We start from the raw sequence: 14,451 nt of genomic DNA, 5'->3' as shown, positions 1-14,451 counted from the left end.
AAAGTGTCCTGCTTCTGGGACCCCAGCATTAAATGTTCAATTCTGTTACAGCGCCATCCCAGGGGAATAAAAGCATTACACAATTCTCTTTGATCTTAGTAACCCGTCCATGTATGGTCACAGATGAATTCAGCCCTTCAAAGCAAGAGTTCCTTTCTATAGCCACTCTCTACCCTGACTAATAGATACCAGTGACCCTCTTTAGTTAACTCATCCTACTTTTAGAATGATATAAAATCACTAATCCTATATAGGAGATTATGAAAAAGAAAGGAAACAAATATCCCTACCCCTTTCCCTACTTCTATTTAAACCCTACCTAAAAACGGAATGGCCGCCCCGATAGGAGCGATCTTGTGTCAGGAACCTCCTGGTCTCCCTAGTCAGTCTCTCTTTACCTCTTGGTAAAGTGGGAAAAGAGGCTACTGTAAGCTCTTTGAGATTTATGAGATTATTGTTAACACAGGAAAATATCAAATTGTCTGAGATAGAAAAGAAGATTGGGGAAATGACGGAACTAGCTTTGACTTTTAAAGATCATACGGAATTTGCTAAGAGGGAATCGGAATTACAAAATAATATTGAGAGATTTAAAAGTTCCCTGATTGAATGTAAACATAGACAATTTGTAAAAGATCTGACTGAATTTAGAAATAAAACAGCATATAATATTACACCTTCAGAATTGAGAGATTCTGTAACTGATACATCTGCCTCTGAGGTAGACAGTTCAGATACTGAACAACGTACCCCCAACTTTAACTATAACCAAGGAACTCAATTCAAGAGCCAGGGTCGATATGGAGGTCGCAATAGGAATTTTTCTTCTAGATCTAATTTTAGAGATAACCAATATTTGCATCCACAACGTCACTATTCACATACATAAACAATGGGAACAATCCAACGAAACAGTAGATGGGGGTGGCCTTCCCCCTCAGAGGCTTCTGAGATGGCATGGCACATCATTATTATCTGTTTCCTCTTCTGCGTCATTATTACTAATTCACAATTCTACAGACAGCTCTTTTTTAGGCCAAATGACCCAACCAAACACCTAAAGCAAACAGAGACACAAAAAAAAGATCAGGACATCAACTGATCAATCTTTGATTCTGAATATGTCGGGATCACAATTATCAGAAGCAGAACTGTCCATTATTTCAAAAGGTCTTACATTTGTCCCGACAAATCGTTCTGATTGTTTTGAGTGGATCAAAGATATTCATCTGTTTGTATGGAAATTAAAGTGGTGCAAAACATTCGCACAGACCGACAGAGATGTTTTCAGATGGGTTTGGAACTAAAGGATATTCCAGGTTTTGAAAATCTCATGGATCTCCTTAATGATAATGAGAAAGTAAGAGGAGAGGGCCCATTTAGAAATTTGAGTAATAAAAGTACAAAGAATCCACCCAAGGGCGGTGATATACAGTACAGACCAAAAGTTTGGACACACCTTCTCATTCAAAAAGTTTTCTTTATTTTCATGACTATGAAAATTGTAGATTCACACTAAAGGCATCAAAACTATGAATTAACACATGTGGAATTATATACACATAACAAACAAGTGTGAAACAACTGAAAATATGTCATATTCTAGGTTCTTCAAAGTAGCCACCTTTTGCTTTGATTACTGCTTTGCACACTCTTGGCATTCTCTTGATGAGCTTCAAGAGGTAGTCCCCTGAAATGGTTTTCACTTCACAGGTGTGCCCTGTCAGGTTTAATAAGTGGGATTTATTGCCTTATAAATGGGGTTGGGACCATCAGTGGTGTTGAGGAGAAGTCAGGTGGATACACAGCTGATAGTCCTACTGAATAGACTGTTAGAATTGGTATTATGGCAAGAAAAAAGCAGCTAAAAGTAAAGAAAAACGAGTATCATTATTTTAAGAAATGAAGGTCAGTCAGTCAGACGAAAAATTGGGAAAACTTTGAAAGTAAGGGCTATTTGACCATGAAGGAGAGTGATGGGGTGCTGCGCCAGATGACCTGGCCTCCACAGTCACCGGACCTGAACCTAATCGAGATGGTTTGGGGTGAGCTGGACCGCAGAGTGAAGGCAAAAGGGCCAACAAGTGCTAAGCATCTCTGGGAACTCCTTCAAGACTGTTGGAAGACCATTTCAGGGGACTACCTCTTGAAGCTCATCAAGAGAATGCCACTGCAAAGCAGTAATCAACACAAAAGGTGGCTACTTTGAAGAACCTAGAATATGACATATTTTCAGTTGTTTCACACTTGTTTGTTATGTATATAATTCCACATGTGTTAATTCATAGTTTTGATGCCTTCATAGTCATGAAAATAAAGAAAACCCTTTGAATGAGAAGGTGTGTCCAAACTTTTGGTCTGTACTGTACATATAGAAATATTCTTAAATTCAGTTACTAGAGACCTCAGCAATCTATCAGAGATACCCATAAACAAGAACTATACCCATAAAGAAATGGATATGCCTGAAAAATCTAGGCAATAATATGAACTTGATAATAAAACCCTCTGATAAGGGGGGAAATATTGTTGTTCTTAGTTGTCATCAGTATAAGAACATGTGTATGGCTTTTCTGTCTGATCAGACTAATTATGAGGTGTTAAAACAAGATCCAACTGGTGACAGCGATATTACCTGCGCTACATCTCCTGTATAACGTTTGCGCGTCCTAAATATCTGTGACATTCAGTGTAATTTTTTCTAAGCCACTGGTGACATCGACATTACCTGCGCTACGTCTCCTGTATAACGTTTGCGCATCCTAAATATCTGTGACATTCAGTATAATTTTTTCGCCGCTGGTGACAGCAACATTACCTGCGCTACATCTCCTGTATAACGTTTGCTCACCCTAAATATCTGTGACATTCAGTGTAAAGTTTTCGCTGCTGATGACAGCGACATTACCTTCGCTACATCTCCTGTATAACGTTTGCGCATCCTAAATATCTGTGACATTCAGTATAATTTTTTCGCCGCAGGTGATAGCAATATTACTTGCGCTACATCTCCTGTATAATGTTTGTGCATCCTAAATATCTGTGACATTCAGTATAATTTTTTCGCCGCAGGTGATAGCAATATTACTTGCGCTACATCTCCTGTATAATGTTTGTGCATCCTAAATATCTGTGACATTCAGTGTAATTTATTTGCGCATATATTTACAAAACCTGCGCTACTGTACGTATGACATACTTGCAAGCATATATACCATTTATTATGCTCAAGGCGAGCAGTAAGGGACGGGCAAGTGGCTGTGCTGCTGATGGTGCACGCAAAGGCAGTGGCCCTGGCCGAGGTGATACTGTGCCTGCTGCCAGAGCACAAGAAACACACTCATCCATGATACATAGCTTCATGTCCCAGTTTGCAGGGCGGCGCAGGACACCACTCTTGAAGTCACACCAGTACGACCAGGTGGTCGGTTGGATTGCAGCAGATAATGCTTCCAGTCGGTTAAGCACCACCCTGTCTTCCACAAAGTCCAGTCTCAGTATCCAGGAGTCTGGCCAACAGAATCCTCACCATGATCCTCCTTCCTCCCACCATGGAGAGTCTTGGCAAACAAGTGATCCCACACTCGGATATTCAGAGGAGCTCTTTTCATCTCCATTCCTTAATTTGGGTCTCTCGCCAAGCCCGCTTGAAGAGGGACATGAGGAGATCGTGTTCACTGATGCCCAAACTCTTAAACATCCACAGTCACAAGAAGATGACGGTGGGGAACAGTAATTAGTGTTTCACAAGGTGGATGATGATGATGATGATGAGATACAGTTGCCAATAAGTTAACGGCAATTAGTGTCTCAAGAGGCGGATGATAAGGATGAGACACAGTTGTCAATAAATGAGGTTCTTGTTATGTCAACAAGTCAGGAGGATGACCAGAGTGAGGAAGTGGAAGAGGAGGTGGTGGATGATGAAATCACTGACCCAACCTGGGAAGGTGGCAAGCCGAGCGAAGACAGCAGTACAGAGGGGGAGGTATCCGCAGCACTGCAACAGGCTGGAAGAGGCAGTGGGGTGGCAAAAGGGAGAAGGCGGGCCACACCAAACAGGCCCGCAACTGTTCCTCGGAGCACTCCCTTGCGGCAATCATCCTTGCCAAGGGGTAGGTGTTCCACAGTCTGGCGCTTTTTTGAGGAAAGTGCGGACGATAAAAGAATTGACATTTGCAACCTGTGCTGTACCAAAATGAGCAGGGGCGTGAACACTAGCAACCTCACCACCACCAGCATGATCCGCCACATGGCATCAAAGCATCCTAATAGGTGGGCCGAACGCCTGGGTCCACGATCAGTGTCTGCGGGTCACACCACTGCCTCTTCTTCCCCTGTGTTACATGCTGGCCAATTCCCTGTCCAAGACGCAGGCCCGGATGCCTCCCGCTTTGCACCTGGACCTTCGCAAGCACTATCATCCACTTCTGTGTCCCATCACAGTGTACAAATGTCCATACCCCAGGCCTTTGAACGAAAGCGCAAATATCCAGCCACCCACCCACAGGCCATAGCACTAAATGGGCACCTTTCCAAATTGCTGCCCCCTGGAAATGTTGCCATTTAGGCTTGCGGACACTGAGGTTTTCCGCAGCCTGATGGTGGCGGCCTTCCCTCGTTACTCAGTCCCCAGCCGCCACCCGGCATGGTTGTGTCTGATAATGGCCGTAACTTGGTGGTGGCTTTGGAGCTCGGCAAGTTCACTCAAATACCATGCCAAGCCCACGTGTTCAACTTAATGGTTCAGCGGTTTCTCAAAACCTACCCCAATTTGCCTGAGCTACTGGTGGCCGCGTGTGTGCCCATTTCCGAAAGTCATCTACAGCTGCCACCGGTCTGCCAGCGCTGCGGCAGCGCTTGCAATTGTCATCTCACCGACTGTTGTGCGACATGAGCATGCGCTGGAACTTCACGTTCCCCATGTTGGCCAGGCTTTGTGAGCAGCAGAGGACAGTAGTGGAATACCAGCTGCAACATGGTCGTCACCTTTCCAGTCAGCTTCCGCTCTTCACAAGCAACAAGTGGGCATGGATGTCTGACCTTTGTGAGGTTTCATGCAACTTTGAGGAATAAACACAGATGGTGAGCGGTGATGCCGCTATTATCAACGTAACCATCCCACTTCTGTGTCTACTGAAACGCTCACTGCTCACAATGAAAGCGGACGCTTTGCATGTGGAAGAGGTGGAAATGGGGGAAGACAGTACACAGGGTGATAGCCAGATCACCCTCAGTTCGTCTTCTCAGCGCGAATTGGATGATGATGAGGGGAAGGAGGAGGAGCAGGACACAGTTGCCTCCGCTACAGAGGGTAGTGCCCATAGCAGGTTTATTCCATCTGTTCAGCATGGATGGGCCGAAAAAGAAAAATAGAATGAGGAGATTGAGAGTCATCCTTCTGATGAGAACAGCGAAGTCTTGTCTGTTGGGACTCTGGCACACATGGCTGACTTTATGTTATGCTGCCTTTCCAGCGACCCTCGCGTTATACGCATTTTGACCAACACCGATTACTGGTTGTTCACCCTTGTCGACCCTCGCTACAAAGATAACATCTCATCTCTCATTCCTGTGGTGGAGAGGACTAGCAAAATGGTGCAATACCAGAAGGTCTTTGTGGAAACATTGCTCCAAAAATTTCCAGCTGACAACGCCGTCGGCAGAGTACGTAGTTTCTTGGGCAACCGAGAAGGAGAGACGAGGGGAACACACAGCAGTTCCAACAGAGGCAGGGCAACACTCTCCAAGGCCTGGGACAGTTTCATGACACCCCGCCAGCACCCTCACCCTGATGCGCATCCTAGTGTCCCAAGGAGGGAAAAGTTTTGGAAGATGGTGAAGGAATACGTAGCAGACCGTGTCAGCATCCTCAGTAATCCCTCTGTGCCTTACAACTATTAGGTGTCCAAGCTGGACACATGGCACGAACTGGCACTCTACGCCTTGGAGGTGCTGGCCTGCCCTGCCACCAGCGTTTTGTCAGAGCGGGTATTTAGTGCTGCTGGGGGCATAATAACTGATAAGCGCATCCGACTGTTAATTGAAAATGCTGACAGGTTGACTCATCAAAATGAGCAATGCCTGGATTGCCCCTGTCTTCTCTACTCCACCAGAGGAAAGCGGCTGAACATAAAGGCACTTTAAATGTGGCTTTTATGGTGTATTGAATATACTGTATTCCCATGCACCCCTTTCACCACAAAACACAGTATATGGTTCAATCTTCCTTTTCTCATCCTCCTCCTCCATCATATCAACATGCTTATTAGGCTGACCTCGCACCTAATGTTTTAGAGGGTCAGCTCAGCAGCAGACCCTCACCCATAATGTTTTAGAGGGTCACCAGCAGGCCTTCACCCATAATGTTTTAGATGGTCAGCTCAGCAGCAGACCCTCGCCCCTAATGTTTTAGATCGTCAGATCACCAGCAGGCGCTTGCTCCTAATGTTTTTGAGGGTCACCAGCAGGCCATCAATCATAATTTTTCAAGGGTGTGTATAATGCCCTCCTTTATGTGTAATAAGGGGTGTATTGGAGTTCCTTGTAATTCTTGGCAGCCCTTTCACTTAGTGCATAGGCTTTATGAGTGTAGGAGTCCCACTACCTGAACAATTGTACCACAATGAATGAGGCCCTCCTTTATGTGATATACAGGGTGTATCGGAGTGCCTCTTCCTTGTAATTTTTGGCAGCACTTTCACATTATATACAAGTAAATATACAGGAAAGAATGTTTCCTAACAATTTTTCCTCTAAAATCGATTTTATCTTCGATTTTGTGCGTATCATTGTCAGTCTGTAAAAGTCGCGTACTACTCAGACAACATCATTCCCAGCAGCGAACTGGGAGTCCAAGATGCATCCAGACATCCTCCCCATGCTGTTCCCGAACCATTTCAGTGGTGTTTCCATCAATTTCTGACCTATTCCTGTGAACCAGACACCCTCCCCTCTTCAGAGCAGGGGGTGCCTGGTTTAATGCTCTGTTTCTCCCATTGACTTCCATTGTGCTCTGGTGCTCTGTAGAGCACCCGAGCATCCCAAAGTGTTCTACTCGAGCAATAGAGCACCCGAGCCCTTTGTTGCTCGATCAACACTAGTCTTGAGGTGAGAAAGCCTCCATTAACTCACGGCTGTTGGAGGCGATTTTGTGCAACCTCTAATTAGATAGAGCGAGCATCTCTTGAGCCCTTTTCAGTAGACTGATTGCGGTCTCGTTCGTGGGTGTGGATTTCAAGCAGCCGTCCACGTAAAAATCTTTTTCCATAACGGATCTGACATCTGACCCATACTTTGCTTCACTCTCTCGGGCTGAATGTCTGAGACTGTAGATAGCGACTGCAGGGGAAGGACTGTTTCCGAAGATGTGCACTCTCATTCGGTACTCTACAATGTTTTCACTGGGGTCGTTGTTACGGTACCAGAAGAACCTCATATAGTTCCTGTGTTCTTCCTTGACAAAGAAACTGTGGAATATCTGTTGTATGTTGGCCATAAATGCTACGGAATCTCTGCGGAAGCATAGAAGTACCTCCAGAAGTCTGTTGTTGAGGTCTGGACCAGACAGTAGGACATCGTTTAGCGAGACGCCTTCGCACCTGGCGCTCGAGTCGAATGCTACTCGTATCTGTCCTGGTTTTTTAGGATGATAAATGCCGAGTATGGGTAAGCACCAATACTCCTCTGAGTCTTGGCGCGTAGGTGCCATTTCTGCATGCTTGTTCTGGAATATTCTTTCCATGAAGGTAAAGAAATGTTCTCTCATCTGGTGTCCTCTGAAGTTTGTGTTTGAGGGAGATAAATGGACTGTAGACAAGTTCTCTGTTATTAGGTAAGCGTTGTCTCCGGGGTTTAAACTGTAAAGGTGCGACCCAGCTTGTTGACTTGTCTTTTACTATTCCTCAATCCATGATCTCCAAGAACAGCCTGTCTTCCATGGACATTGTCTTCTCTTGTCCTGTGGAAGACTGTGCACCCTAAGTGATCTTGCTCACCATCGCAGGTGTGGTCTTCACAGGAGGTATCTGTGAAAGGACAAGGCACAGATGTGCTGTGTGGCAATTCTTTTATTAGGAAACTGCTCTGACATGGCTGGAATAAGGAAGCACGTCCATTTTCAAGTGTGCTGTTGACTGAGGTCGGCTTGTGTGCTCCTCTTAGACAGACGTCTCCTATAATGACCCATCCTAAGTCAAGTCTCTGGGCTATGGAGCGTTTTGGGGACCGTTAATCTTTCGTCTAGCCTTGTGAACTCGCAGTATGTCTCTTCCAAGGAGTAAGACTATCAGGGCTTCTGGGTCCAGTTCTGGTATCAAGTGAGCTATACGCCTCAGGTGGGGGTGGTATGCCACTACCTCTGGTCTAGGTATCTCAGACCGGTTATCTGGAATGTAGTTGCACTCCAGTATGGTTGGCAGGGACAAGCAGGTCTGACCATCTATGGACTCCACCTTGTACCCAGTTGCTTTCCTCACCGCCATCTCAATGGTACCTGCACATGTCCTTAAGGAGTAGGGAGAACTGGGCCCTACAATGTTAAAGGTGTCGAAGAAGGTGGATTTAGCTAAAGACTGATTGCTTTGATCATCTAAGATTACCTGTACTTTGATCGCCTTATCTCGGTGGCCGCCCAGATAAACTCTGACAAGGCAGATTTTGAGCAGGACTTCCCTCCTGCGAGTCCTATACAAATCTCAGTACAGTGAGGAGTGACTACTTAGGTATCTATAGTATATCGGTGTCTATCTGCTTTCCGTCATGCTCCTCTGCCTGAGGTGATACCTGAGAGGGTGGTCCAGGGTGTAAAGCCGTGTTGTGTTCTGTGCTACTGCATTCAGTGCATGTCATACTGACCTTACAGTTCCTGGCGAAGTGCGTTGTTGTAGTGCAGCACCTGAAGCAGATGTTGTTTTATTTGAGGAATTCTTTGCGGTCTTCTAAAGACTTCTCCCTGAAGGCTCTGCATTTTAGTAGAGAATATGGTTTCTTGTGCAGGGGGCATTGTTTACTAAGATCTTTGAGTTTGTGTCACGGCGGAGAGTGGGGGAAACCCCCCGCCGTGCGATGTTAAAGCGATAATGGGAAGCTGCTAGGCCAGGACAGGAATCAGGGAGCAGGTCACCTCCTAATGCGTCCCTAACTCTGACCCTGACTCCTAACCGTATGAGCCAACCCAGATGGTAGGAGGGCTCATACTCCGGAGCCTCGGGTCCCTACTAGCCCTCAGAAAATCCCTGGACTAGGAGCAGGGTAAGACAACCTGTTCCTCCTAGACACGGACGAACAGGAGTCTCACTGGCCAGCTGCAAGGAAAGGGGAACATATACAGCATATGGCAATGGCAGGTAAGTGAAACTAGTACCACACCTAGCGGCCACAGACACACAGCCTGGAACCCGTGCACAAGTGCTGATGTCCACACCAACATAAAAGGACACAGCACACACCACACATCACACAGGAACCCAGGAAACCATAGCTGCAAAAGGTGAGACACCACAAGAACATAAAGTTAACATCTTAACACAATCTTAACATCTTAACGTCTATGACCACAAGGGTGGCCCTCACTGGATAGATGGCATAAGAAGACCAGGAGGACGACTCCAGCATATAGCATGGCTGGAGTACCCCTCTGCTTCAGGCATCCAGCAGAAGCTAAATAGCCCAAGTAGCCACACCCACACAGACACACACTAGGATGGGAGTTAACCCTTCCAACACCAGACAAGGTAAGGTAGCCACTTAAAGGGGAAGTGCACATACAACTTAATCCCGTGCATACCAAACAAAGAAAGTGCACACATACAAACACACGTTGCCTGATGCAACCGCATGCATAGACAGCGGACCGCCTAGCAACCAGCTCAGGCTGGTCCACTGCACACAACCTCATGTTGCCAACGGCAACCACACGTGAGGCAACATACTAACAACTCCTCACTATAGGAAAGATCTAAGTCTCTCATGGCGTTCTGGAAGGAGGTTCGCCATGCCCTGTAGTTCTCGGTAACCAGTCCTTTGGTAACCAGCTCACATTTAGCAAAGAACTTAGCGAAGTCCATGGTGGCCTGGTTAGCACCAATACTACCCGGTGTGTTGTTGTTATGCTGCATGTGCGGTGTATCAGGAATACCTTTTAGGGTTTCTGGCTTAGGACAGTCTGTATAATACCGTTCTGACGCGAAGGGTGTCCCTTTAAGTCGAAGCGAAGGTTGTAGCTTTTGTTCTGCGGGGAGGTAGTTGTGGTCAGCACTGTGTCGTCGCATATCGTCCTGCTTGAGGTACTGTGGTTCAAGGTAGGATCTTTGGCACTCTGTATAAGCTGGCTGATATACTGGATCATAGTTGTCATCTGTCTTGGGATACTGGTGGACATATTCTGAGATGCGCTGTGCTGGATCTTGTTGATCTAGGTCTGTCCCAAGTGCTTTGCTGTGTTTCTCGGATCCGGGGAACTCCATGGCTTCTAGGAACTCTGCTTTGGCTATTGCGGCTGCCGCTTCTTTCTCTGCTGCATGTTTTTCCAGTGACGCTTGCAGGCATGCTCTGCACTTTTCCAGTGATGCCTGCAGTGTTGCTTGCAGGCATGCTCTCTCCTATTCCAGTGACTCTTGCAGTGATGCTTGCAGGCATGCTGTCTCTTTCTTTAGTTGCATCTCTTGTGTAACAAAGGAAGACCTTACTTTTGCAGCTCAGCTTCTGGAAGGGGCGAGAGCAGCCATTTCTATTATTGAGCACTTGCTAGAGCAGCTTGCTCGTGACTTGGTCCTGTATGATGATGCCTTGATAGTGGACATTGTGTGCTTGATTGCTGGCTGCTTAATGTCTCTGTGCGGACTCAGTCTAGGTAGAAATGGACTTCAGCGTGGTCTGGATTGTGCTGCACTTGCTGGGGGCTGCACTCTCACTTCTTGTGACTGTATGGCAGCGGCTGCAATCTTGTACGCAGGACCACGTGTGTGATGGTGGCTCCGTATAGTCAGATCCACTATCGCTGGTGACTAGCATCTGTTTTACTGTTCTGTCTTCATACACGTTCACACAGTGTGCAGTCTGACATTCAGTATAAACCATTCCTGTCTTCCAAATAGGAGGACTGTTCTCTGTAGTCTAACTTGTTTATTGGCAAAACAGGAGTATTTGAGATTGCTAAAACTATAAGAATACAAGAACTTGTATAAGTATAAGGCATAACATGTATCAGCAGAAAGCATAGAACAGCATGTATTATACCATTACATTAACACTGGACATGTGTCCAAAATGGCTGCCTATACATGGATTGCATAGCTAACAAACAGTTATAACAACTTCCTGAGTACTGATTAGAACTAGCTGGACAGCTCTGCATAACAGTGTCCCTGAAACAAAGGTAGATGTCTCACTAGATATGCTTGCAAAAGGATGGTGGAGTTTAAGAAGAAGATATGCAGAAGGACAGCTCTGCTGGTGTGTCCTTGATGACTGTAGACTGTGCTTCTCTTTCCCAGGATGCATTACAGTCCCACAATGCTTGGCACCTCCCACAATACAATAATATTTCTTAACAAAGTATAGTAAATTTTTAAGACCGCTAGATGGTGCTATTACCAAACTAATAACTACAGCAATAGTAAGCCCTAGCTGACATGAAATAGAATTAAATTCAAACCCTGTTGGGCAGAACACAACTACTTGCTCACACATAATTATTTTATTTTTGACTGTAAATTCTACCACCAGCTCAGGGGCACCGCAATGGGGAGCCCATGTGCGCCAACCTATGCAAATTTGCTCCTGGGCTGGTGGGAGGATACAGTTGTTTTCACGGACGATATGTCATCATGGACTCAATTTATCCCCTTGTGGGTGCGTTTTATAGATGATATTTTACTATTTTGGACAGGAACCGTAACTGGATTTGAACAATGTTTGGTCAAGCTTAATGTAAACCATATTGGTTTACATTTTACATCTGAAATATATAGTTTGTCAATATCATTTCTTGATATAAAAATTAGTAAGGGAGAACATCAGCAATTAAAAACAACGCTTTACCGCAAACAAACTGCAACTAATAGTCTTTTAGGTGGGAAAGTTTCCATCCGAAATCATTGAGGAGAGGTATTCCAAAGGGCCAGTTTTTGAGAGTTAGGTGTAATTGCTCTACAGAGATGGAATTTGAACATAAAGCACAAAAATTGTTTTACAGATTTAGAGGGTTTACCTGGATTATTGTCTAAATGAAGCCTGGAATTATGCACATGAGAGTAATCAGGTGGTCCTTTTTCAACAACGAGATAAAAAAGAGGATAGTTTGGAATGTATAATTGGGACCTTTGATTCCCAACACAATCAGGTTAGGGATATCTTGAATCGGAACTGGTCCCTCCTCAAAACAGATCCTGACCTAAAAGACTATTTACTTTTCGTAGGGGTACAAATATTGGGGACACCCTTGTACATAGCCACTATGACCCCCCCAAAAAAAGAAACCTGGCTTCAAAACCATAAAAATGGTACCTTTAAAGGGAGTCTGTCACCACATTTGAGCATATTAGACTGATCAAATAGCGTTATATGTGCCACCCAGAACTTAAAAACGGTACCTTTGTTGTATCTAATGGAGTTTTCTTTCAGCCAAAAATGGACTTTTAAGATTCTGTAAATGCGCCCTCTCAAGTGCCCAGGGCGGCGTCTCAATCGTCCGAGCCCCAGGCAGCACCTCCTCAATGGCTCATAACCCCGCCCTCCGTGTGCCTCTGCCCGCCCGTTTACTCTCCTCCTCTTTCCTTTTCCACTGCGCTACGAATTTGACCGCGCAGCCGCAGTGGAAAAGGAGAGAGGAGGAGAGTAAACGGGCGGGCAGAGGCACACGGAGGGTGGTGTTTTGAGCCGTTGAGGAGGTGCTGCCTGGGGCTCGGATGATTGAGACGCCGCCCTGGGCACTTGAGAGGGCGCATTTACAGAATCTTAAAAGTTCATTTTTGGCTGAAAGAAAACTCCATTAGATACAACAAAGGTACAGTTTTTAAGTTCTGGGTGGCACATATAAAGCTATTTGATCAGTCTAATATGCTCAAATGTGGTGACAAACTCCCTTTAAATGTGGACGATGTAAAGCTTGCCCTTTTATTAAGAATGGTGATACTTTTAGAGAAGGTATGGGTACAAAAGTTTACAAAGCCCGAAGTTTTGCTAATTGTAACACCATAGGTGTCGTTTATTTAATGCAATGTCACTGTGGAATCCTATATGTGGGTAAAACTTGTAGGGAATTTAAAACACGCATTTTGGAACACCTAGGTGATATTAGGAATAAACGTGACAAACGAATTGTTTGACATATTCAATTACAACATCAGGGAGTTTTTACTGGTATTTCATTCTCGATGATTGAACTAATCAAACTGTCCACCAGGGGTGGAGATATGGATCGGATATTAAAACAAAAAGAATCCCGATGGATATATAGACTTAATACGGTCTCACCCATGGGTCTAAATGAAAATATAGACTTAATTTGCTTGATTTAAACTGGACCATATGAGTTTATTATTATCACTATCACTATCTTACCGTGACAATATTAATGCACCTTATTTAGATTATTGATATGGATATTATTCCATCTTTCTTGTCCTTGATGAACTAGTACCTCTGACACAGTGAAACAGGTTGGGACTTAGTGGGACCAACTAATAAGATATGTTGACTATTCCAATTCTCAACATACAATATTGTTTTCTTTTTCATTTTTTGTTTTTTTGTTTTGACTGTTGCAAATAGTAAGGTGTTGTGCAAATAGATGTGACCTTTTAACTAGACCTGACCTTTTGACTAGTATATTTTGTTATCTTGGTGATGGGATCTTTCTCTGTGTCAGGGACTAACTAGGGAGACCAGGAGGTTCCTGACACGGGATCTCCCCTATCGGGGCGGCCATTCCGTTTTTAGGTATGGTTTAAATAGAAATAGGGAAAGGGGTAGGGATATTTGTTTCCTTTCTTTTTCATAATCTCCTATATAGGATTTATTGGTAGGAGGTGGTACTAAGTGATTTTATATCATTCTGACATTAAAAGTTAAGTTTTAGTGGTGCTCTTCCTGTGATACCTATTTTTCTTGACTCCACTATGTCTGTTATCTAATTATCTGACGGTTGACTGGTCAGAGCTGTAATTCATCCTACTGTATATTCCTGTGTATAAGACTACTTTTTAACACATGAAAATCTCTTTAAAAGTCGGGGGTCGTCTTATACGCCGGGTATTGTCGGGACTGTAAAGCAAATAAAAAAGCATTAAAGAGTATGCCAAGGGGTAAGTGTGCATTAAGAAGAGGCACCCCACATTGGCCAGAACTCGAAAAACATGTAGCAGACTTGTTGAATGAGCATCGCCAAAACGGTTATGTAGTGACACAAAATAAAATAAGTTTGTTTGCACTTCAGTGGGCCAAAAAATA

General features: G+C 44.6%; 1 protein-coding gene across 1 annotated transcript in view; it reads left to right on the top strand.

The window, feature by feature from the left end:
- OTC (ornithine transcarbamylase) overlaps positions 1–14,451 on the top strand; it is a 119,670-nt gene that overhangs the window by 88,643 nt on the left and 16,576 nt on the right. The window lies entirely within an intron of this gene.

The sequence above is a fragment of the Bufo bufo genome, chromosome 3 (genome assembly GCF_905171765.1).
Source record: "Bufo bufo chromosome 3, aBufBuf1.1, whole genome shotgun sequence".
NCBI classification, from domain to species: Eukaryota; Metazoa; Chordata; class Amphibia; order Anura; family Bufonidae; genus Bufo; species Bufo bufo.
Note: the sequence above shows the minus strand (reverse complement) of the source record. Positions and strands in the feature narration are given on the sequence as shown.